General features: G+C 40.5%; 1 protein-coding gene across 2 annotated transcripts in view; it reads right to left on the bottom strand.

The window, feature by feature from the left end:
• Positions 1 to 26,635, bottom strand: part of CPLX2 (complexin 2) — a 124,014-nt gene that overhangs the window by 74,032 nt on the left and 23,347 nt on the right. Inside the window, exon 1 of one of the 2 annotated variants that reach the window (XM_072146050.1) lies at positions 17,325 to 17,385. The exons of the other annotated variant lie outside the window; for it this stretch is intronic. The gene's annotated coding sequence lies outside the window, so the exon portion shown is untranslated. Of the gene's footprint in view, positions 1 to 17,324; positions 17,386 to 26,635 lie in introns of those variants that run through there. 2 annotated transcript variants of the gene reach the window in all.

Raw genomic sequence — 26,635 nt, forward strand, 5'->3', positions numbered from 1 at the left:
TACTAATATAATCACAGTGACCTAGTAGCCATTAGTCACAAATCTATATAATAGCCCATAGTCACAATCCCCCACAGTAGCCAATATAGTGACAGTGTCCCTACAGCATCCAATATAGTAACAGTGGACACACTTTAGCCAATATAGTCAAAGACTACTACCCACAGTAGCCAATATTCTAACAATGGAGGCCTCAGAATGGAGGGGATCCTGGGAGGCCGCAGACTGGAGTTGCTCTGGATAAGCTGCAGACTGGAGTGACTCTGGATAAGCTGCAGACTGGAGTGGCTCTAGATAAGCCTCAGACTGGAGGGGCTCCTGGGAGACCGCAGACTGGAGGGGCTCCTGGGAGACTGCAGACTGGAGTGGCTCTGGATAAGCCTCAGACTGGAGTAGCTCTGGGATCACCGGAAGCTAGAGCGGATTTTGGAACACCGGAGCCAGGCGAGGCAGGCGTGGGAGCCGCACTCGAGGCTGCTGACCCTTTAAATCCTGAAAAGCTGGCCTTGTCAGGAAGAAGGAGCGTTGGAGATGTGAGTATGGCCTGGAGAGTTGTCACGCCTCATAGAAGGGCACGGGTGTACCATGATCCGTACTGAGGATCGTGGGTGCGGCAGTGACAGAGACCCTAGCATCCTAATTAATAGAGCCCCTTGTATCCAACATTAAAAGAAACCCCAGTAGGAATAGAGCCTGAAGTTTTAGAGCCACCCCAGTAGCCAGAAAAATATAAAGTTACTACTCAACATCTATGGTGCTGGTGCCTCTATCACTGCTCCTACGCCTTCCTGTGCAGTGCCGTTATTACATCATCGCTTGCGCCTGCCTCCGGTCAGATGCCTTAGATGCCTATAGCGTATGAAGCAGCCACCCGGCACAGGCACCTGTTATTATAAGATTACATCACCTGCACAGTAGTAGGCTGGCAGCTTCTCATTTCACAGGCCTTATGTGGCCAAGTGAGATGGAAAGCATCGGAGCATGAAGACATAGGCTCTCATGCTCTGCAGCCAATATGGGGAGGGAGCTGGATCACAGCCTGGCTCCTCCTCAACTTGCTGACCTGGCTGTAAATTTAACAACCGGAGCTGGTGAGCCACTTAATTTATACAATGCTCCACTTTCTAGTTGGTGGAATAGTCATTGGGGATGCTCTAGTTAAAAGGGGTCAAAGGAGATTTCCAGTTTTGCCACATGCTAAGCTTAGCCTTGATTCTTTTTAAAGGGTTTTGCCCATGAAAGAAAATTCTCAAATTTCAATCTCCAGCTCTGCTACATCTCAGCTACACACAAACTGTTAGATCTGATGTGCCTTCCCCCAGATAAAGAACTTATCTGCCTGTAGTTTGTAGATCATGAAGTGTTGTGTTGTTGTTTGCTGGCAGGAAGTCAGTGAGTACGAGCTCGTCCTGGAATGCATGGGGGATGGGCTTGGAGGCAGAGAGCAGAGAAGAGCTCAGCTCCACAGTGTCAGATAGAAAAGCAAGATGGCTGCTGCTGGGCAGAAACCATGGGCAACTGAAATTGTGTACACCAGGGCTGATAAAGACAGGTTGGACTTATATCTGTGAAATGCTGTAGTTTTGTTAATAACATTGAATTGGAGAATCTGTTATTTTGTTATGCTGAATACATTTAAGAAACTTGTCTTTGTGGGAATATCCCTTTAACCCTTTCACGACCCGTGACGTAATAGCACGTCACGGGTCGGCCGCGGGTGCATGGAGAGGGCTCACGCGCTGAGCCCTCTCCATAGCCGGTAAGTCTTTGCTGCATATTGCAGCAAAGGCTTACCGGTAACACCCGCGATCGGTGCTAGCACCGATCGCGGGTGTTTTCACCTCGATCGCCGCCGGCAATGCTGCCGGCGGCTTCAAAAGCATGGCGGCGCGTGGGCGCCGCCATCTTTTCGAGGATCGCCGCTCCCCGTGACGTCATCGGGGAGCGGCGATCCGTCGCCATGGTAACCTCGGGTCTCGCGAAGACCCGAGGCTACTTCTGGTTAACCCATGCATTACAATGTGCTATCAGCACATTGTAATGTATGAGGAGTAAAATCCCCATATACTGCCATACTGTAGTATGGCAGTATATGATAGGATCGTGCAGACCCCCTAGGGTTAAAGTACCCTAGGGAGTCTGAAAAGTACTAAAAATAAAAATAAAAAAAAGTTAAAAGAAAAAAAATTATAATAAAAAACCCTAAAAACTCAAATCACCCCCCTTTCCCTAGAACTGATATAAATATAAATAAACAGTAAAAATCATAAACACATTAGGTATCGCCGCGTCCGAAAATGCCCGATCTATCAAAATATGATAACGGTTTTTCACTGTGTTTAATCCCGTAACGGAAAATCGCGCCCAAATTCGAAAATGGCACTTTTTTTGTCATTTAAAAAAATTAAAAAATTCTATAAAAAGTGATCACAAGGTCGTACAGTCCTAAAATTGATAACATTGTAAACGTCATCAAAATCCGCAAAAAACGACACCACTCACAGCTCAGTACACCAAAGTATAAAAAAGTTATTAGCGCCAGAAGATGGCAAAATCCCAAAAAAAATTTTTGTACAGGAGGTTTTAATTTTTTTAAATGTATGAAAACATTATAAAACCTATACAAATTTGGTATCCCCGTAATCGTACCGACCCAAAGAATAAAGTAGACATGTCATTTGGGGCGCACAGTGAAATCCGTAACATCCAAGCCCACAAGAAAATGTCACAAATGCGTTTTTTTACCAATTTCACTGCATTTGGAATTTTTTTCCCGCTTCCTAGTACACGGCATGGAATATTCAATACCATCTCTATGAAGTGCAATTTGTTACGCAGAAAATAAGCCGTCACACAGCTCTGTACATGGAAAAATAAAAAAGTTATGGATTTTTGATCATGGGGAGTAAAAAATGAAAATGAAAAAACAAAAAAGGGCCAGGTCCTGAAAGGGTTAACCATTTACCTTCTGCAAGAAGTTTTCCATTGCTTATATTGACATAAAAAGAGGTAAGGGGTAATCTATCGTTAGGCCAACTCCTTGTGACAGTTCTACGTCCATCTTTGGGTCTTCATTTCCAGGGTCCATGGTCTCCATCAGGCTAGATGTTGATAGCATGCTTATAAAACTACAGTGTATAAGGATGTCAGATTATTTCAAAAGGAATTAAAAAGACAAAGAAGGCAAATGTTTCTAACTCTAATCTGTCTTTACACAGAGCAGCTGTCTCCGATGCCAGCTCATTAGCATGTGGTTGCAGAAGATGAGGCGCTGTGGAAATTTGAAGGGGAGGTCCGCTAACCTTTGTACCCCTATGAAAAGAAAGGGAGGGATGTTTATTTTAATGGTTGCTAGGAGACCAAAGTAGCAGGTCAGGTAAAAGCGGGACCCAAGTAGCACAGTAGCGAGAGTTGCTTTCTGAAGACGACCCTGTTTTGATTATTTTGTGATGTGATTAATTGAGATGCAGATGTCCACAGACAATACAGCTGGCATTCTTTCCATTTCTGACCCTGTAAAGCTTGTATTTCTTTATTCTTGTTCTTCTGTGAAGTAGAATGTTTTAAGATGGATAATGGCAGGTTCGACGTATTGTGAAACCCCTGATCATTGGCTGTTACTCAATTCTCCAATATACATTCTAGATTTATTATACACAATATAATAATTATCTTAATCCATTATAGCACGTCACATTGGGTCTTCTTCCTTGCTTCATTGCACAATTAGATTTTAGGATAAGCAAAGGTTTTATTATAATCTATCACTGATGGTGGCCATACAGGTGAATAAGACACCCACTCACAAACCTACTGTTCATGGAGGGCAGATACTTAGTGTTATTACCACACCTGAAAAAAAAGTCTATTTATTTTGGCGCGGTCCGGGCCTGCAGTCTCTCTGCACGGCAGTAACAGCACAGGAGCCGGACATTACTCGATCAGAGCAATATACAATCACTATTATTCCTCCGCTGGTCAGAACATCGATCTGACTGTAATACACCAACTCCTGATGAGTATGTGCATTGTCGAGAACCTAATGAGTATGTGCATTGTCGAGAACCTAATGAGTATGTGCATTGTCCAGAACCTGATGAGTATGTGCATTGTCCAGAACCTGATGAGTATGTGCATTGTCCAGAACCTGATGAGTATGTGCATTGTCCAGAACCTGATGAGTATGTGCATTGTCCAGAACCTGATGAGTATGTGCATTGTCCAGAACCTGATGAGTATGTGCATTGTCCAGAACCTGATGAGTATGTGCATTGTCCAGAACCTGATGAGTATGTGCATTGTCCAGAACCTGATGAGTATGTGCATTGTCCAGAACCTGATGAAGTTGTGCATTGTCCAGAACCTGATGAGTATGTGCATTGTCCAGAACCTGATGAAGTTGTGCATTGTCCAGAACCTGACGAGTATGTGCATTGTCCAGAACCTGATGAAGAGAGTTGTGCATTCTTGAAACACGTAGCTCGTGCATATTTTTATTGCTCAATTAAAATGTTTAAAAATGATCATTTCAAGCCTTTGTTTCTTTTATATAGTTGTATAATACACTGCACTACATATGTAGAACAGTGAATTATACTGGCACACCCTGCACATTCGTGAGACAAACTTCAATTATCTGACTTACGACAGAATGAGACACAATACTGTCAATTCTGTGTTTTGCAGGATACAATGATCCCTAGTTATTATGGTGGGCAACCTGCATCTAGATGGGGCATTTTTTTATTTCTCAGCACTTTTGACAATAAAATATCTATCTGATTCTTCAATAAAGAGATTTTTGTTTTACAGACCAATCAGGGGAAAGGTTAAAATGTCTATTTAAATGTCTATATCACTATTTTCTGTGCCCGGTATTGTGTATTGCACTCTGATGTGCTATCCCGCTGATAAAAGGAATGTTTTCTATTATCTGACCTGACTTTGACTTTTACTGTGAGGACCCCCTTTGCCTGAGCTTTGATCTGAACTATCTGACAATCCATGTGCCTGCTTTAGGACTAATGGTGGATAGTGACCTCCATATTGCTCATCAATTGGCTATGACATCTTCTGTATTATCTACCTGGGGTTGACACCTGCTACATGGTTTACAGTCACAACCAGAATTTTGCGGAACTGATGTTCAGAACTCTACGCAGTAGTGAATTAAGTGTCCAATGGGCCCAGGGCTGTTCACACAACTAGGGCCCCCCAGCTTTCAAACCAACATGTTCCCAGATGTTAGGACTTAAGTACTACTCTATATCCTCTATATCCTTAATCTTGTACTGTTCATAGACGTAATTTAATGATAAGTACAATCATGCTCTTATAACTTATCTATATAGGAAAGCTGATCACATTCCCTAGCTGCATGAACCATCCACCCCAACTACTGTCCAGACCAGATCTCCTGGACAGTGTAGGAGATGTGAATGCTGCCCCTGGCTGGCTCGGCCTCTGTGCACTCTGCAGCTGAACTCCTCCTCACACTGTAAATACTTGCGTATTAGCCGGAGCTCCCAATTTTACCTCCCCAAAAAAACTATTGATTGGAGTACAAGCCCTGGGGTAGGAAAATATCCACCCGAGATGGCCCACTTTAATGAAATGTCCACAGCCAATAGCCCTGTAATAAAATGTCCACAGCTGATGCCCCCTTTAATGAAGTGTCCACAGCAGATTCCCCCCTTTAAGAAAATGTCCCCCCAGACGCCCCCTTTACATAAATCCCCCCATCATAAATTAAATGTCCACCCCATATGCCGCCCTTTAATGAAATGTCCACCTCAGATTTTCCCTTTAATGAACTGTTGACAACAGATACCCCCTATTAAAGAAATGTCCCCCCCCCCCCAGATGCCCATTACTGCTGCTTCATTACTGTAATGTACACAGCAGGGCCCTCTTCAAAAGAAAATAAAAAAATTTATACTCAACTTTCGGCTTCTTCCCCCCAGCCCCACGGCTCTGTCTTCTAGCCCTGGTGTATCACTATGAAGATGGAGAAGACGGAGCTGCTGGGCCAGGGAGAAGAAGCCGGAAGGTGAGTATAGATTTTTATTTTTTAAGACTGATGGCGGTTGCTCATATAGGGCCTGCCCATACCGCCTATATGAAGATCCGCCATTGTCTCTACTCAAGGGTTAAAGATCTTTCAACTAACCAGAGAAGCCTCACCATGTTCTACTAAAGGGAATTTAAAGTTAACAATTATGATACCACAGGAAACACTAGCTCATCACTGGTTACAGTAGTTAAAGGGGTTGCCCTAAATCAATTTATTTTTACTCTTGGCCCCTGAGGTTATTCAATGAACAAACAGGGAATATCAACCTCACTTCAGTGCAGGAACGGTGCCAGCACTGGGCATACCTGGGCAATTCCTGGGGCCCAGAGCTTCTGGGGGTCCACTTAAGGCTGTACATAAAGAATCCATAGGGTGTGAGGGTTGTTATATAAAATTTCCACGAGGGGGCTGTATCTAAAGAATCCATAGGGTGTGGTGGGGGCTATTATAAAATACCAATGAGGGGGCTGTTTGGTATGATAAACAAGGAAATAGGAGACTGTCTTATTTCAGAATTTTTAATACCACAAAGTGAGTTCACTGCAAAGGGGCCCACTGAGGCTCTGTCACCCAGGGACCTACCGAAACCTGGAGCCGACTTTGCTTCAATGCCCCACCTTCTATTTGTATACAGAGGCTCAGCGGTTACGCAGCATCAGCAATGCCAGGACCATCACAGCACCAAACTATAACAACATTCATTTATTAAAATAGTTCACTGCATTATTATTATTGCAATGAATCTTATTAAGAACTAGGGTAATTATATCTTACACTATACATTTTATAAAACACAGAGCGCTCTGACGATATGTCACGGTAAATTCATTCCTTCACCTAATGAAATGATTATCGTGACATGAAAAATATAATAAAAATTATGGCTCAGTCTATTATGTAAAATATAGAAAATCACAATGTCTGCTTTGCAATTAGAAAATCCTCCATTCACCTATATGTTTAGCAGCAGTCCAGTGTCCCAGAGCTAATCCTCACACTGTACCTAGTAAAGACCACAGGGGATGCAAATGCTAATGAATGGAGGAGAATGAGGGCAGTGCACTAGATACGCTTACGGGAATGGGAAAGTGAGAATGGAAAATCACTTCCTCTGGTAGCTGAAAGTACACAGCCCTACCCAATCCAGCATGTCCAATAAGCCCCAAGATGTTCTGTTAGTGATAGCCGCGGCAGAAACTGTTTCAGAATGCCTATAGGAATATGATAATGGCTTTCAGGAAGGGCTATTATTGATAAAAGGTTCATGAAGATTCATGAGCGATTGTGCCAAAGATTTGATCCGCAGTGGTATTTTTGTCTCCCTGTGCTCTACAGCATTACTTACCAACCCTAGAGAATAAGCCTGACAAAGGCTGCTGAATATGGAGCAAATAAAGCAGCCATAATCGCATAATAAACAGCGCAAGAATGGAGAGCTAATCTGGGGATGGACAGAGCAGGATAGCTGCTGTTTTCAGGGATGGTCACTGCTCTCAATTTTCATTCATTAAAAAAAATAAAATAAATAAATATATATATATATATACACACATTTTTTTTCTAAATTGCAAATAAAGTAATATGGGCAACTTCTATGACCAGCAAGGGCTCATTCAGTGATTAATAATTCCTGACCCATTACCCCGTAAATATGTCCACTTGTAGAGGTAAGTTGTGCCTTACTGTAACCCTTTATGCCTCAGGATTTTTTTATAGAAAGGCTTATGGAGGACATATGCAATTTGGCAGAATTCTCCTTGCTTTATTGTATTGTATCTTATATATTATATATATTTCATCACTATAAAACTATAAAAACTAGGGGAGAATAAATGCCTAATGGCATATAAAACACCCACTTTTTCTAGGTCTACACTGTACAATCTCCATGCATGATATGTACATTAGATATTTTTCAATGAATATTTATTCCGGTCACATGTACACATATATGGCCCCTTCCACACTAGCGTTTTTCACACGCGAGTTTTTTGACGCGCAGAACTTGCATTGCACTCTGTCCCATTGTTTCCAATGGGTCTTTCCTCATTTGCGTTGTTTTTCACGCGCATGCTTGCGTTTGTTTTGACGCGCGTCAAAATCGCAGCATGCTCTACTTTTGCGTTTCGCCCGCATTTTTCCCGCCCCATTCAAGTCTATGGAGACGCATCAAAAATGCATTGCACTCGCAAGCATTGCAAGTGCAAAGCGAGTGCAATGCGTTTTAAATGGATGGGTTGCTAGGTGACATGAATAATTCCCCTGCTCGAGATCAAGCATTTAATTAAAAAAAACACAGTGAAGAACAGTGAAGAATAGAATAAAAACAGTGAACACAGTGAACACAGGATCATTTAAGTGAAAAACACAGTAAAGAACACAGTGAAGAATAGATTACAGATGTTCGGCACATCTGCTTACTTGTCGGGAGATACGCGCAGAACGGTGCGAACAAAATAGCATGTGAAGAACAATATATATGTGTGAAGAACACATTGCAGATGTTTCCATACATCTGCAATGTCTTCTTCATACTCCCCAGTAAGTGTGGCAAATCCCAAAGATATTAGGTTGTTAGCAAAAATATGTTTGCTATGGCAACACTTATGACATTTAGGTCATCCCAGATCTTATAGTTAAAGTTGCAGAAGGCCTATTTAACTTGAATATTACTCAGCATAGAGTTTAGTGAATTTTTTGCTACTGTATATATATTGCGTTGGGTAATTTCCTCCTTTATAAGATTCTTTTCCATTTATACCCAGGTGCAGACCAGACCATGTATATTTGCTGTGGATATGCCACACATCTCCAGAATTACTACTTTTACTAGATCTTATAACATTCTATATATCCTTTATTTTGATTGGATGTAGAATTTGAATGTTGAAAACATTATTATTTCAAAAACTAAATATCACATGGATCTTGTTTTGTCACAGCACAGTGATTTCATGACATGATGGGACATGCTGAAGCATATAATCAATTTGCTCGCTTGGGATTTAAGAAATATTCATCCTTCACAAACACAATTTTACTAATCTTCCTATGAAACCTTATTTGTATATTTCCCAGAATCCCTTAGTGGAGCATCAATGGCTATAAGTCTTCATACGGCTGCATGCGGGCTTAAATGGCAAAGAAAGGGAATTTCTTACTGCCTGACCATGGTCAAAAGCCTCTCACTCAGCCAAACCATTTCCTTACACTGTACTGAGGAGATGCAACCACATCAAAAAAGTGCTGTCTACAGTTGTGAATCTGTTCCTTCTGGAATAGATATACTGGTTTGCCTATAATCCCACATCATGTCATTAGGCTTCCTGAAAGTCATGCTTGATGCCTTACAAGGAAGCAGAAGAGGTGTGGTTTTCCTTGTTCCATCGTAGAAATCTTATTTGCATTCCCAGAATCCTCTAGTAGAGCATCAATGGTTATAAGTTTTCACAAGGTGGCCTTAATTGACAAAGTCTCCATAAGGAGAGCTCTTACTTATCCTGATGTTCCTATGATATTATTCTGACCTATGGTTTAGATAACACAGATTCCTGTGGAGACTCAAATCAGTGAACTCAGGGTATTTTAACAATAGGTCAACTATACTGGGTTTTATGATGGCATGGGGGTCTATGACAGTCCCAGATTCATCCTCAGGGCATTGATGGAGTTATGTGCTATGGCAATAACAGTCTGTCTTTGTATGTACTGTTATTGTGTCTTTCCCCTAGGACCACTGATGTGTTAAAACATCCCTGGGAGAACTTACTGTAGGCTTTTATCATCAAAGGATTTTGGTATAAGGATTAAGGTCACATATTTTACTAAGGTGCAGAGTGCTACTTTAGGTGAATACCTGCTTAATAGGATTAGAAATAAACGCCTTCACATCTATGAACACTTGAATCTTCACAAAGGACTAGGTCATTGTTCAGAAAGAAACAGAAAAGTATTGTATTTCCTTAGAAGTGAATTGACAGGTCACTTCAAGACGCACTGTTCTGTTATATTGTGCTATTATAATTATTTTTCCCAGCATGCTTGCTTCATGTATCAAAGGTTTTCTGCTCAAGTTAAATATTTTAGACACTTTATATATGGTACCCACTCAAGAACTTAGCAGTAGCCATAGTTAGCAAGTATCTTTTGCAAATGTGGAACCTTTCAGCTAGGTCAATGCTTCCACAACTTCAATATGTTCAATATATATTCTGCTGGGACTAAAGTACAGACACAATGGGGGAATCTATTAAGACTGGACTATTATATACCTCCAGCTGCAGCCGCTCTGCAATGTGCATGTACTAAGAGGTTGGGCCGGCGCCAGCACTCGACAAGTACCGGGGCCCAGAGCTACTGGGGGGGGGGGGGGCACATAAGGCTGTACATAAGGAATCCATGGGGGTGAAAGACTCTGTATCTAATAAATCCATATGGTGTTAGGGGGTCTTATATAAAATAACCAAGAGGGGGCTGTTTGGGATGATAAACAAGGGAATATTTTAGGAAACAGGAGGCTGTCTTAGGTTCAGAATTTTTAATGTCACCACATGAGTTCACTGCAAAGGGGCCCACTGAGGCTCTGCCACCCATGGGCCTACTGAAACCCGGAGCTGACCCTTTTAAGAGAGTCCAGCTCTTAGTATATGTGCAAGCAATCTCCACCAGATTTGGCCATTTTAGACCAGGTCTGATCTGGTGGAGATTTAATCTAGAGTCTGACAATTTTTCAGGTGGAGACTATAGTAAACACTGCAGGACATGCCTTGTCCACCACAGAGCCTTGTTGTAGGCATATTCAATTCCATCATATGGCTTATTATACTAACTACCTACTACATCGAATAATTTTAATATACAAGGAAAAGTTTAATTTTAGATTGTATACTGTATGTTTATGTATGTGTGTATTAGAATGTATGTATGTATGGAAATATACCCTATACCATATTCTACAAGAAAAGCTATACTTCATAGTGACTGATGCTCAGGCTTTACAGTCAAAATGGGTCATTCCTTTTTGTGACCTACATATGTTTAACTGTAACAATGCTGTTAATATGATTTCAATTATGTTAATTGTATTAAGCTACCATATAATGAAGGTAGAGATATATAAATAAAGGTCTGGACTTTCGGTACATCAAAAAAAAAAAACAGGCAGCACTCGAATGATAAAAATGTGTCCTTTCTACTTTCCTGGCAGTGGTTTTTCTGTAACAGATCTTACATCCCCATAAGCTTATACATATCTGACCACTGGGCCTACACTGAAAAAACATTTCTCCCACTGAATTGCCACTCTTCCTAATCTTGAGTAACCCTTCCTTTTCATTCTGGCCTGTGACCTTTCTGGATGTTGGCTTTGTGTATTAATCCTAATCATTTGGTCCGGGATGGAACTTATTAAGATTTCAACCATGACCTATACCAGTCTCCCGCAAGTTAAATATGATGGCCCAGGTTTCTTGGACCCTACCCATCTTCATCCTCGCAAAGATCAGTGCGTCTTTCAAAACTGGTGAGCAGATTTTCATCAAAAAGTCACAATTTCCAGGGTGTACTCCATATATAGGGTATGCTCCAATTGTATTTTTCAATGTCCTGATGCTCACCACAAGGTACCAGGTTTTGGTGTCCAGGCCTGAAAGGAATTGCTTGATGATAGTTTATATGAAAGAGAACCGCTGAGCAGTATTCATCTTAGTAAAAAGTAGAAAACAGACACATCTGATGAGAGGTGAGGAGCGAGATGTAACAGCATATAACACATTGCAGAGTCAGTGTGATGAAACAATCAGGCCTGGACTTGTCTTCCTTTGTGTTCCTTTTTAATATATTTTAAAAAATATAATTCTGGGTTGTATTAATATATATTCTGTATATAGGGGTTCTAGTGGTTTTAGATGTTTTTAATGTTACATATTACATTAAGATCTTGCCAATAAGTTTGTCTATTTGTAGGCCCTGATAAAGATGCCGACAATGTCATCAGTGAGCATGTTGGGAGCATTTATGAGGTGTTCGCAGGTAAGTCTAGCATGCAGCGATGCATAGGAGTGTGTGTCAAATGACCCATCACCGTCAATTCGTGCCCGGTTTTATGTCTGACTATCAATAAAGAAGAATCCCTTTTGGTGAGCGCAACTTATTCTGTCTCTATCGCTCCTGATTTACCCTTTATAACTTATGTATAAAATTTGAGACATGATAGTGCCAAATTCTGGTGCAACACAGGCACTTGACCTGTTTTTGGACTCTAGATACGTTTGGATAAATCTAAATCTATGTTTAGCAATCAATAACAGAATCAACTCTGGAGAATTTTCTTAATTAAAACAGTAGGGTGTCAATTAACTTTCCAGTGTTAAAGCAAATCACCCAGGAGACTAGCCCTAGATTTAGGGGGGTGAGCCAAGGAGTCTTGGACATATGCTAACAACCTATATCTCTCATACAATACACTAGATATCAAATCTAGGGCTCATGTGTATATAACAGTCAGCTCTAGAAAGAATCTGAGCACTTCTATGGGGTAAAGGAGAGACACAATGCCCCATTGGGTGTTAGTTATCTAATTTTAAAGCACCTGAGAATAAATGTTCCGTTTTCATTTTGTTTCAGCAGTTAGACTTTCTAAAACAATTTCAGTGAATATGTTCAATTTAGAGAGGTTGTATCTTGTATCAGTAAATAAATGAAGTTTTAGATGTAAATGAAGTGACTGCTGCTCCAAAAAAGAATCCCTACAAAATTAGGAAATGTCATTCAATTATTAGGCATTGTGTGAAAAGATTTTTTTTTCAAAAATAAGTTTTTAAGCACAATTTTTGTGCTAAAAAAGACCCACTCAGCTTATACCTGTCTCATGCTGACCTTGCACCATGTAGTGCAACAAGCGGCTGATATTGTGGCTTGTGCGCTACCAGAGGAACTGTGGGGGGTCTTCGGAAAGGTGAGTACTGAGTTTATTATTTTTATGTGCTGGGGATACTGGGGGCAGGCTGCTGGCTATATACTCGGAGAGGCAAGCTATATACTGAGGGGCCGGTCTGAAAATAATAAACCATGTACTCAGGCTCGGACTGGCCAGCTGGAGCACCAGTGACTCCTCCGGTGGGCCCCTGATACCTCTGCTACGGCAAGGCCCTTCATCCCCATCTGAGGGCCCTCACAGCAGGGTCGCACTGGCCCACAGTGGGCCCCCGGTACCTCCGCTACGGCAGGGGCCTCAATCCCGATCTGAGACCCCTGCCAGTGATTGACAGCACAGGTACTCGATGCGGCCGTAAGTGGCCACATCGAGTACTATCTCTGATAATTGTGCTGCCATTGATAAGTGCGTGCGACGTGGCCGTTTTTTTTCCCGGCACGCGTCGCACTGTGTTCCCTGATGCGCGGCAGCGTGATGATGCAATCACGGGACTCATGCTGCTGCGTGGTTTCTTCTTGTCAGTTCCACTGTCGCAGGGTCCTGGAGAAGAGACGCGGAGTCCATATATACAGGGTAGGAGTGGTAGTACTGGGCACATATATACAGACATACGGTACGGTATATACGGTACATATATATGTGCCATCCGTGCCAGACTTTGTCGCCTACCTCAACAATAACAACCTGAATCTGGGTTTCACTTATAATGTGGAGGAGAATAAAATCTCGTTTCTCGATGTAACACTCGAAGCATGTTCCATAGATAAAAAGGTTTTCACAGATCTATATAGGAAACCCACAGCAGGAAACACTATTTTGGATGCCTCTAGCAGTCATCCTATGCACACAATTAAATCGATTCCTGTGGGTGAATATACTCGATTAAAAAGAGCTTGCTCAAAAGAGGAGGTCTATTCACAGCAAACCAGAGTATTAAGTTCTAGACTATCTGCTCGAAATTATCCCAAATGGATGATAAATAGAGCTCTTAAAATCAATGATCAGAAGAATCGGCTTGACCTTCTCTCACCCAATAAAATTCCATCTAAGAGATCTAACAGATCCAATGCATCTCCGAGAGAAAAGAATATCACTTTTTCCACACGATACAGTATAGATTATGATCAGGTTGTCAGTATTTTGAAAAAAAACTTGCCCATACTCTACCAGGATGACAAACTCTATGCCATTCTAAAAGACGGATGCAATTTTGTATCCAAAAAAGGAAGATCCCTAGACTCTATACTTTCGCCCAGTTTATTTACGAGGGGAAAATTCACTAACCAAAATAATAAAAACAAAAATACATGGTTAAGTACAAAAGGCTTTTATCGCTGTGGTTCATCCCGGTGTAATGTCTGTACCTACACCACACACACTGATTTTGTTCAAACAGCAGATGCTTCCAAAAAATACAACATAAAATCTTTCATCAACTGTGATTCTACATATGTAGTTTATGTTATAGAATGTATCAGCTGCAATGTTCTGTATGTTGGATGCACAACTAGAAAATTAAAAACCAGGATTGCTGAACACCTCAGGGATAGTATAAAAAATCCCCTACAAAATATGTCAGGTGCATCCAGACATTTTTCAAGTGTGCATTCTGGGGATCCGTCCTCTCTTAAATTTTATGGCATAGAGAAAATTCATCCACCTAAAAGGGGGGGAGACATAAGAAAAATCCTTTTACAAAGAGAAGCTCTGTGGATTTTTCGTTTGGGCACACGTGTACCGACAGGTCTAAATGCTAGAACGGATCTATCTTACTTCTATTAAGATATCAAATGAGACAGTACTTTCATCATACCGTTTTGCACATTTGCATTTACTTGTTATGTATCTTTTTTATATTTATGTGTATGGATGTTTCATTTTGTGATTCTGTACATATGGCCGTGTTTACATCATCAGTTTATTATTGTACTGTAATTACTTTTGTCATTTTTTCTGTAGTCTGTGACCCCCAGAAATCATCCAGATATGTTTTTTTCATTTTGCTCAGTGGTTCTAAGCTTTTTTTTCCATTGGTATAACATCTTTTTACAATCTCCGTATATTTCATTAACTAAGAAGCATTGCTAATACAACATTGAGGGAATGACTGTTTGTCAAATTAAGTGCACTTACAGTTTCCGTGTGTTTTGCGTGTCCCTCTGGAGGTGTCTTCCCGTGGTTATTGTCCATTATTATATATTTTTTTCAAACCGGTATGTTGGATTAATTTTTTTCTTGTTATTTCCGGTCCCGGGACGCCTCTCCATGGAAACACGCTCCCATCATGTGACGTAAGTACACGCCCCACTGATAGCTCATTGGTGAACGTTTTCCTTTTAAGTTTTACTTTAATTCACTGTTACCATGCCATGACTAAGAGTAGGAGGCTGCTCGAAACGCGTAGGCGGTAATCCGTCCCATACTGCTATGTTTTTAACGTATTCCTAATAAAGCTTCAAGTTTTTATGGATGTGCTGCGTTACAAGTCTCTTCCGATTTTCCACATATATACAGAATAGGAGTAGTAGTGTGCTGTGTCCATATAAACAGGATAGGAGTGGTAGTACTGTCATAATATATACAGGATAGGAGTAGTAGTACTGTGCTTTACCAATAAATACCTGAATAGGAGTATTTATTAGGACTTTTATATAAAATATTTGATAAGCGGAGCAGTAAATATAAGAAGGGCATTGGAAATGATATATTATGTAATTAATTAAAGGGAATGATGTCCAATTTAATTTATTAGGTTTATCATATTATTTACTCAGGGGTGTGTATTGTAATACACTAAGGAGCTCAATGTAATATTTCATTTATGGAAAGGGCACAGTATTTTTTTTTGTTATGGGGGTATATTTGGTATTGGTGGTATAGTTGCGGTCAGTTGTGTTGTGAGTGGTAAATATTATTTAGGAGCACAGAGTGGGACATTGTTATCCAAGTGACATTATGCTGTAGTGAGGGTGAAATCTTTAGTTGCACAGTGTGGAGATGTGCCACAGAGAGATGGAGGCATCTGGTGAAAATTCTCAAGTGATAAGAAAAAAAGGGAGAAGTCGTCCGGCATCTTGAGGTACTGAATCCCACTTTTGAGTCTGATAACTGTAATTAGACTATTCCTATGATGTCAGTGCCTAGTCTTCTAGGCACATACGAAGGAGTTGAAGTGTTATAGTTAGTTATTTTTATTGGGAAGTTAGTGCTAAGCAAACTTCAGCCGCCGTGAACTCCTGTAAAATAACGAATATTTCTAGTCAGCGGTATGGTGGGCCCCCAGAATCAATTTCTCTGGTGGGCCCCAGGCACCTCAGTCCGACCCTGCATGTACTCACCTTTCTGATGCTTCCCCGCAGCTCCGCTACTTTATCCAGTCCGGCTGACAGCGACTGCTCCCTGTGTGCCGGCTGCGCATAGAATATGATGTTGGAAAGCAGCTGACGTTACAGTGTGTGCGCCCGCCTAAGAACACTCAGCTGTCACTGCCGGCCGGACTGGATAAAGTAGCAGAGTGGCAATATTAAAGTAGTTACATTAGTTTATCGGAGAAGATATTGAAGTAGGATTTTAAGTTGTGTTCTTTTAAAAAAAACGCTTTATTCCTGTACAAGGGAGGCAGTATGAGTCTCTTTTGCTGCGCTGTACATGTTGATTTACACCATCTATCAACAGATTGCATGGAGTTTAGTAACTCCACCCACATCACATAGCCACGCCATGTATACTCAACCTTAAATTTTTAATGAGGATGTGGTTATTAACAAACAGAACATTAAGCACAGCAATGCTAGATAGAATATTATGGATATAACAAGTTATACATTAGATAGGAAACTTGGTACAACTCCTTTAAATTTATAACGAGTAGTTTAAGCAATTTTAACTCTATCCATATGTAGTTTATAAATTGTATGAATTTAGAAGCTATGTGGTCTACTATGATTTTGGGAATCCTGCATGTGCAACAAAAACTGAAAAACAATAAAAAAAATTGCGAAATTTAGATTTTTTTTCTAAAGACCATCTCCCCTTACTGATTATATAATGCAGGTTACATAATGCAGCAGTTTTCTCAGCCCCACTGGCAATCATTTAGCAAGTGGTGGTGCCGCAGCAGTGTCTCCAGGCATATATGAGGCACCTGTTTGAACTGTCAAACATAACATATAATGTGTGCATATAATATATTCATAATACATTCCAATTGTCAGATCTAAAGCTAAGCAGAAATACAGCTATGCCATAAATAATTAAAGGATAGAAAAATCTATAAGTATAACTGCACTAGGCTTCTAGATAACAATAAATTCTTACCTTCAATATACAAAATTTGCTCACCAATAGAAATCTTCCCCCATTTTACCAGTGGAACAGCCTAATCATAAAAACGCCAGTACAAATAAAGTTATACTGTAATCACACAGCGTACTATCTTGCCTTTAATTTCTACAGGACTAATGTGAATAGCTAAGTAGTATCAGACACACTAACACAGTTTAATGCACTTTGAAAGCATAAGAATAAGGCCTTAAAGGGAACCTGTCATCATAAATTGGCCTAATAAACTACTACCAGTTGTCATGCAGCTGAACAATTTCTAGATGATGTTTCTTTCATGGCCTGGTGTGGCGGCAACATCCAGAAAATCATCTTTGAAGTGAGATGTAAATTGGCTTTATAAAGTCAAGGAGGCGGAGCTTACACTGCATCAGATCGTCCCCTCCACTGTAATTTGCGGTCCTGCATACAGGGACATCTTTGACTAGATCTAATGAAGTGTGGCTCATGATGTCAAACACAGGGGAAGAGATGTTCAGATGCAGGGAGAGCTTGACTTTAGTGTTAAAATCTCCACCGCGCTGACTTTTAACCAGTCTCACTTCAAAGTTGATTTTCTGGATGGAAAAGCTGGACCATGAAAGAAACATGATTAATAAGCTGTTCAGCCGCTTGACAACATACTGGTAGTGGTTTGTTTGGACAATGCCTGCAGACATGTTTCCTTTAATAAGGTCACCCATATTATAATTACGCAATTAAATATTGCTATGACCCTTGGCCAGCAGGACTTTGGCATACCATGTAATGCAGTGGCGTAACTACGGGAGGCAGGGCCTCATAGCAGGTTTCTGAATTGGTCCCCCTTTCCGCTTAAAAAATATAGATATTTGTATGCTCACAAATGTGAGTTACAGTTGCACGGTATACACAGTACATATATAGAGCATATTGCAGTATATATACACATCATACATTGTGTAGACATACATACACATGACAGATACAGCATATATACATCACATACATGTTACACACATATTATGTTGTACAATGTATATCTATATAATGGTGTACATAATGGTGTCCATTTTTTTGTCAGGTTGGATGATGGGGCCCCCTGACACTGTGGGCCCCATAGCAGCTGCTATGGCTGCTACCACTGTAGTTACGTCCCTGATGTAATGACTGCATGGTCTCCTTCATCCACCAGAAGATAGCAGGGCGTGGGACCTTGCAAGAAGTGCTGAATCCTGCTGTCCAGGTGTCACATGACCAGTGGCTCCCAGTGGCTATCAGTGGAAATTGTAACAGGTTAAGTAGGGTAAGTAAAGGGAAGTCTGAGACCTTCTTACTGTGAATGGCCAACTCCTATAAGAATGTATAAAGTTCTCAATTTGAGACATGTTTTGTCTCTTGCACCTGCTATATCTTTGGAAATTGAGGTGTTGGCAACTTTTCGGTACAGTAGTTAAGCCGTCATTTGTGGATTACTGCTACTTTACCCTCTGAGCCAGCTGTGACCATCAGCAGCCAATTGTATTTGTCTATTCTGGGAGGAATAAGCGGGTCCCTGGGTTCCATTACTGGAACATGAAAAAGTGAGCATAGTTAAGTTGTCAGCAGCATTAGTAAGATTATAGCCGGGAAAATGCGACTTGGCCACCTAAGCCTTTGATATTGGTGCTTTATGACTTCTAACACTTGTGTTGCCTAGCAGACTGACTAAACATTGCCGCTCTTTCTAGCAGCTTTGTTTTTTTGGTGAGCTGCCATAGCAATTAACACGCCGTATTCTCATATGTATCCAAGTGGCTGCGCTAGCATTAGCCCAATTCGGATTTTTTATTCTAAGGCTTTACAGATACGGTCTATCACAGAATCGGCTGCCAGCTGCCTTGTGAATATACAGCTACCTCTAAATAAGAATGGAAACTGTGTTATTATGTTCTGCAACTTGAAACTGTCAGTGAAATAAATGAGGCTAAAGGTGATGTAATTACACGATCCAGAACTGTGAATTACACAAAGCTCTACAGGAAACTGTGATCTCACTTTGCCTGTCTAATTAATGACTGGCAAGGAGGGGTTTTCACTCTTACAGGCTAATCAGAAGTCTGGAAAAAGTGGTACAACCCTGGTTTTTTGGTTTATACATGAGAAGGTTTTTGAAAAACAAACTTTAAAGGGGTCATCTTCTCACTACTTTAAGAAGAGGAACACTGTTTTCGAGGCCTCAAAACATTTTGATCACCAACTAAGAATAGAAGTGGGGAATTCCTCTTTGTGACATCCATATGCCTTAGGGTTGTCTTGATGGACCGATTTCTTTTTAAATATTCACCTTTCATCATAAATACATTTCTGAATAGTCAATATCAAAAGTCCATAAGGTTGTTCTGTAGCATATATTTCTGCAAACACCATTTAGTTGAATGCATTCTACAACAGATCTGTAGTATTTAAAGGGAACCTGTATACGGCCAATCAGAAATTGGCCGTATAAACTATATCCAGTAATTGTCAAGCAGCTTAACACCTTCCAGATCATGTTTCTTTCATGGCCCAGTTTGATAACATCAACCAGAAAATCAACTTTGAAGTGAAATGTAAGTTGGCTGTACAAGTCAAGGAGACGGAGAGTTTAACATGGAAGTCAAGCTTTCCCCATCTCTGCACACCCTTCCCCATTTAATTGACTTCAGTTAATGAAAAAAAAAACTTCTTAAAAAACTTTTTAATATACTTTATTAAAGAAATCTGTTCTATTGTCCTTCTTTGTCCTCTGCCTTTTGTCAGGATCAGTGGATCCTCTGGACCACCGCGGGAGATGTAACTAGCCAACACCCGGAACCGGAGCCTAGCGGCACCTGGTATTCACCAGAGCCCGCCGCAAAGCGGGTTGGACTTGCTGCGGCAGGATACCACTAGGTCGTTCCCAGGTGTGACTAGCCCACGGTGGCAGCCGAGGTCGAGGTACCTTAGCGGATGGCAATCTCGTAGACAGGTCCAGGCACAGGGTCAGGGCAGGCGGCAGAGATGCAACGTCAGGTCCAAGTCCGGGGTCAGCAACAGGAGGTCCAGGCAGAAGGGGACGGGAACACAGGCACAGGAACACAGCAACACGGAGGAACACGGGAAACACAGGACTTGGGAGCGGAGACACACAGGAACGCAGGAATACACAGGAACGCAGGAAAACGCAGGAAAACACAGGAACGCAGGAATACTCGCTTGGAAGCTTTCTCTAAGGCTCTGAGGCACAAAGGGGAAGAAACTTATAGCAGGCCAGCGCCAATTATTGGCGCGCTGGCCCTTTAAATCTAAAAGTGACGGCGCGCGCGCGCCCTAGGAGACGGGGACGCGCGCGCCGAGCTGCGGGAGCCAGGGAGGACATCGCGGGAGCCAGGGAAGGTAAGCGGGACCCGGGACCGGGGGCAGCAGCAGGAACACGGGTGCGCCCGCGATCCGAGACATCGATCGCGGGAGCACCCGTGACACCTTTGTTCCAAATTTAAGCAGTTTTCTGTTCTTCCCTCTACTGACAGCAGATAGATAAAGGAGCCAGGTGATATTTCTAATGACTTAACTCTTTCCAGACAGTCTAATCACCCCAAATATTTTTTAGGTATAGTAATAAAGAATAATTAGCCTTTTCATACTATTATCACCTGCTCTATTAATTTCTGGAAAAAATAATTTCAAGGGAACCTGTCACCAGGGACCTCATGTTTAATAAAGACAGGTTACAAAACCTAATTACAGCTGCATTGCAAATATGCCTTTCTGTTTTCTCTAAGCATTTGCATTACAATATAATTGTGGGTAATAACTCACCTTGCACCCTGACAGAACCCTCTGTGTAGTCCTAGGGGTTGAGCTTTGGTTCGGATACATTTCAAAAATCAACATGTGACTTGTCTGTGCTGCAGACTGTTCAGCTCTTGGCCCCCATCTTTTTCTGCTTCTGTACAGCTCCTCCCTCCTACTCCTGCACAGATCTCACAACCTGGTGAGCAGGGGCGTAACTTGAGGGGGTGCAGAGGGTGCGGTCGCAACTGGGCCCAAGAGGCTTTGGGGGCCCATAAGGTCTCACTTTCCCATATGAGAAGACTATTACTATAAACCATACATTATAGTCGGGGCCCTGGCACAAACTTTGCACTGGGGCCCATCAGCTTCAAGTTACGCCACTGTTGGTGAGCTGACATCAGTAGGAGAGGGAAGAGCTGTAAAAGAGCACAACGGTGGGGGCTGACAGCTGAGCAAAGCGGCACAGAGTAGCAGAAAGACATATTTGCAATGCAGGTGTGATGGGCTTTTGTAACCTGTCTTTAGTAAAAATGAGGTCCCTTGTGACAGGTTCCCTTTAAAGGTTTAGTTACACTTTAAGCACAGATGCCTGATCCTAAATATAGAAAATCACATCATTACAATATGCCTAACCTACATAGAAATGGAAAGGGTATTAAATGCCTTTGGAGTCTCCATCCTAGTTTATGGAAATGAATCATCTTTTGTTGCATCACCTACTACAGAGTCCCACACCGCCCCTGCAGATGACACCAGAAATTCATTATATGGGTTTCCATAGCTGAGCAGCTTCAGAAAAGCTTAAAGAGGATCTTTTGTCTCCAACATCACAACTTTTTGCTATTAATTTTATCCTTGCCTGCTAATTATACTTTCTATTGTCAGATGGACAGTCTTTGATTGATGCAGGCTGCCTGGCACCACCCATCTGACAGTAGGGAGTCTCATGGTGGACTCTATTTTAAATTTCTAATGGTAGAGATCCTATTTAAAATTTTCATGGCCCTATGCCATGTATGTACATGGCACCTTGAACTCTGTGGTGCTGGAAATCAGTGCTTGGGCAATTCTAGGATTGGTGAATACTAATAAATATATAATATATATACATATATAATAAATAATAAGAAAAATGCAACATATCCGCTCATTCCTCCATACATTTAAGACGATGGAATGCTTTTAACTTTGTAAAAACGGTTCTAGCATGACAATATATACCGTATATACTCGAGTATAAGCCGACCCAAGTATAAGCCGAGGCCCCTAATTTTACCACAAAAACCTGGTAAAACCTATATTTTATTTACTCGAGTATAAGCCGAGTTTGGGTTTTCATCACATATTTTTGTGCTGAAAAACTAGGCTTATACTCGAGTATATAAGGTATATACAGTGGGTATGGAAAGCATTTAGACCCCTTTATGTGTGTGCCTTTTCTAATCAAGTCCAATCAGTTTAAATAAACACAGCTAAACTCTAATGAAGAAGTAGAACCATCTCTAGGAGGATCAGAAGAAAATGGACAGAAATGGAAGGAAATGGAGTTAAAGGACATCTACAACCAGAATCAAGGATTGTAAAGCAGACACACTTACATGCTGGCGTGTGCTCCCTTTGGCAGGATCTTTTCTTCTTTTAGCTTCATATGCCCTTGTTTTTTAATGCTTTAAAATATGCAAATGAGCCTGTGGGGCTCTCAGCTCCATAGCTGTTAATGGAGCCTGGAGCCCCTCTGGATCATTTGAATAATTTTGTAAAGCCTTTTTTCTTAAACACAATAAAGAAGAGCAGATCCTGCTAGAGGGGGCCGCACACCAGTATGTCATTGTGGTTGGTTTACAATCCTTCATCCTGGGGGTAGATGTCCTTTAAATATGATTGCCACAGCAAAGTGTCTGTCATATTTCAGTTTTTCATGTTTAATAAATTAGCAAAAATAACTCCACTTTTTTTTCTGTCAATATGGGATACAGAGTGTACATTATTAAGCAAAAAATTGAACTTTTTTGATCTTACCAATAAAACAAAGAGTGAACAATTTATATATCTAAAATGTTTGCATGTGTGATTCGTGGAAGATGAAAGGGTTGACATTGACTTTGTATGACCTCATGTGGGGGAAATGATTGAGTGACTCAATGTTCCAATTTTAAAATAATACCAAAATGTGTATCAGTATACTTCACATGCAGCCATGGAGATGTCACCGAAATACTTGTTTTCCAAAGTTTGTTGTGAGTGGGCAGAAGTTGTGCATTAGCAATACACCACTAAGAAGAAAAATAAGTTGTTTGGCTTAGAAATATTCTCTTCTCCCACACAGATAGCAATGCCTGTACAGTGCATCTGCCTCATGTTCTTTTCTATAGATACACTATCCCATTGAGAAGGAACAGCAGTGTTCCCAAATTATCTCTAAAACCAGAATAAATTTTTAAATGCTTCAAATTCTATTACATATTTAGTTGAACTTGGTTATTCCACAGTCAGCTGACAGGTGCTGAGTTCACCGAGGCAGTGTGCGTGTTGACCTCTTAAAGGATTTCAGCTGCCACTGCTTAACTGCATATACTACCGCAGTAAAAGTAAGCATATCTAACAATTAATTGAAATGTAGCCTAAGATACTGTATCGTCCCAAACTTCTTCCATTTAAGGATTATGGAGGCCATGGTAGTGTTATCCATAAACATCATACTAACAAGTAACATATATATTGGTCCCAACAAGGCAGTATTACACAGTGTCAATAGAATCTAGAACAATCTAAAAGTCTGGATAAGCTGTGAATTTGGAGAGGAAATACAACGTCACCTTTCATTTAGTAAATATGAAGACATACAAGGGATAGAACAAGAAAAATAGAGAGAAATAAATAAATATTTATAAATAATGCTTCAAAAACAAAAGCAAACAAAATTATATTCCTTAAAGGGAAACTGCCAGTAAACTTAACCCACTTAAAAAAATATATCATAAAAAACGATTAAAGAAGTGGCTTCTTTCCATGGCTGCAATGTTAAAAAAAATCAGTTTTAATCGTCTGTGAAACTCACCTGAGGGGAATCCAATTGCAGTTTAATGATTCCTGCATATTCATTGTTCCCTGTGCTGCCCTGGCTCCTTGTTCCAGATTGACAGGTCTCACCATGCTACCAATATGCTGCTGTTATGGAACTAGTAATTAGGGACCATCTGCCAATATTCAACTACAGAGATATATAGCTTTTTTAACTTTCCCCTGAAATGCTATGAAACCCTCCATAGTGCATTGATGGAACAATGAGTAAGAGATACAGACAGTGGTTGTGTGTAACATGGCTCTGCTACATTACTAACCACTCCCTCAGGTAGGAGGGCGTCAGAGTGAGACTGGCTATGTGAAGAGAAATCACACTGCCTTCATGAATTCTCTTCATAGAGTCACATGTCTCTCTCATTCATGAGAAGATGCAAGGTAGCCTTACTATATAGTGCAGCTGCAGCTCCATGACTGGAACAGATGACATCAATAAAATAATTTTTTAGAAGAATGCTGGCTCTCTAATGCCATGGATAAAGACATCAGTAGAACATGTATGAAGGTCATCTAAAAGGTACTGTGTTTGGTTTACATGGGGGGTTTGCTGCTGACCGGTTCTCTTTAACAAATTGTCTGAAGGTATGTAGCTAAACATACCACAGACATGTCATTTTAGATTTCTTTCATAGAGAGACTGGATGTTTCCCATTCAAAACATGTCGAGTTTGTACAGAGCTTTTGGATATGATGTGCACCCTGACTCTCCTAAAAAAACAACCCAAACTAAACACTGTCTCTGGAATAAATGCACAAAATACTGTATTTTATGGTAAAATAAGTTATCCAGCTATTTGACATATTGCGCTGGCCACTCACAAATAAAGGGATGGAAGTAATCACAAGCCTTATCAAATAATCGGGGAAGTTTCTAGGTAATTTACTCTTCAGGGAAAATCTCAAAAAGTACCTCCCCCATGAAGTGATTAAAATAGTTACAATGTTAGAATTGAAAGGATATTTAACCCTAAAAGAGGCAAAAACATGGAACAACCAGAAGAAATAGAATAATAGAATTCAAAATTTGATTTTCAGAAGAATAAGATAATCAGAATAGGAAAGAAGATTTATTACTATTACTTTGTATTAAATAAAAAATTCATAACCTAACAGCTAATAATACGGCTTGTAAAAGCATTGTGATTGGATGTGATTGGATAAGTGGCTGCACTATGAGTAAGCTGGGAGTTGTTGTATTTGAAATACGTAACTATATCCTATGAAACAAAAATGTTATGTAGAGTTTTAAAGGGATGTAGAAATAAAGTGGATCTGCGGTCAGCTGTGTCCTTTTTCTACTACATAACAATTATAACATAAAGTCCAGATACAGTGCTTCCAGATGAATTATAGTATATTTAGGACTACCCCCTAAAATATGTCCCCTGAATTAATGTTTACATGTACAGTAAAATATTTGTCAAATTAAATTATAGTGCCTCGCATGAATTTTTATAACAGTACAGTACATAAGTAAAGTACCAAAACCAAGCTTAGCACAAACAGTTGAAGTTTACAAACACTATATAAAAAGACACATATTAGAATTACCAACATTATTTATATTTGTTAAATGCCAGAATAATGAGAGAGAATTTTTATTTCTTTCTGCAAAGTCTATAGGTTTACAAAACTAAGATTACTATTCAGTTAGTAGACAGCCTATATGATTATGTCATGTCTTTGGAAGCTTCTCATAGGAGTAGTAGCAACATCTGAGTTAATTAGAGACATGCCTGTGGATGTTTTTTAAGTCACAACTGAAACACATTTATTTGTGTAACATCATAGTCTGGTTCATCCTTGGGTGCAGTTTCCATGTACCTTTTGGTGCCTCGTTCATCTCTTCAAATAATTATACTCAAGTACAAAAAAGATGGGAATGGGCAGCCATTACTACAAAGGAAACATACCTTCATTTTTGGAGTCATGTCATGTTTGACAAAAATAAAGTAACATTTTGGCCATTATTACAATTGTTATGTGAAAAGTTTGCTTGCAGAAGAACCCCATCCCATCTGTAAAACATGGGGTGGCAGCATCAAATTATGTTTTTTTTTTACTACAGGGGAAACGGTGCACTTCAATATTGACCGGTGGCAAAATTGAAGCAATATCTTAAGAAGTCAGGGAGGAGGTTAAAGCAGTACAAATGTGTCTTCCAAAAGCACATTAAAGGGGTCGTCCACTTTCAGAAACTTTGATATGGTTTGTGTAAGGAAAAGTTATGCAATTTTCCAATATACTTTCTGTATCAGTTCCTCACAGTTTTCTAGATCTCTGTGTGTTACAGCTCCGAATACTCTTTGTGATAACAAAGGTCCGTGCACATGCGTGTCCATCACATCACATAGTCAGATTTCTGTCCACTGGGAGAAAACATAGAAGCTTTCTATAGCAGGACAACAAGCAGAGCTCAAGAAAACCACAAGGAATTGAAGTTGGAAAATTGG

This window comes from Engystomops pustulosus, chromosome 4 (assembly GCF_040894005.1).
Source record: "Engystomops pustulosus chromosome 4, aEngPut4.maternal, whole genome shotgun sequence".
NCBI lineage: Eukaryota > Metazoa > Chordata > Amphibia > Anura > Leptodactylidae > Engystomops > Engystomops pustulosus.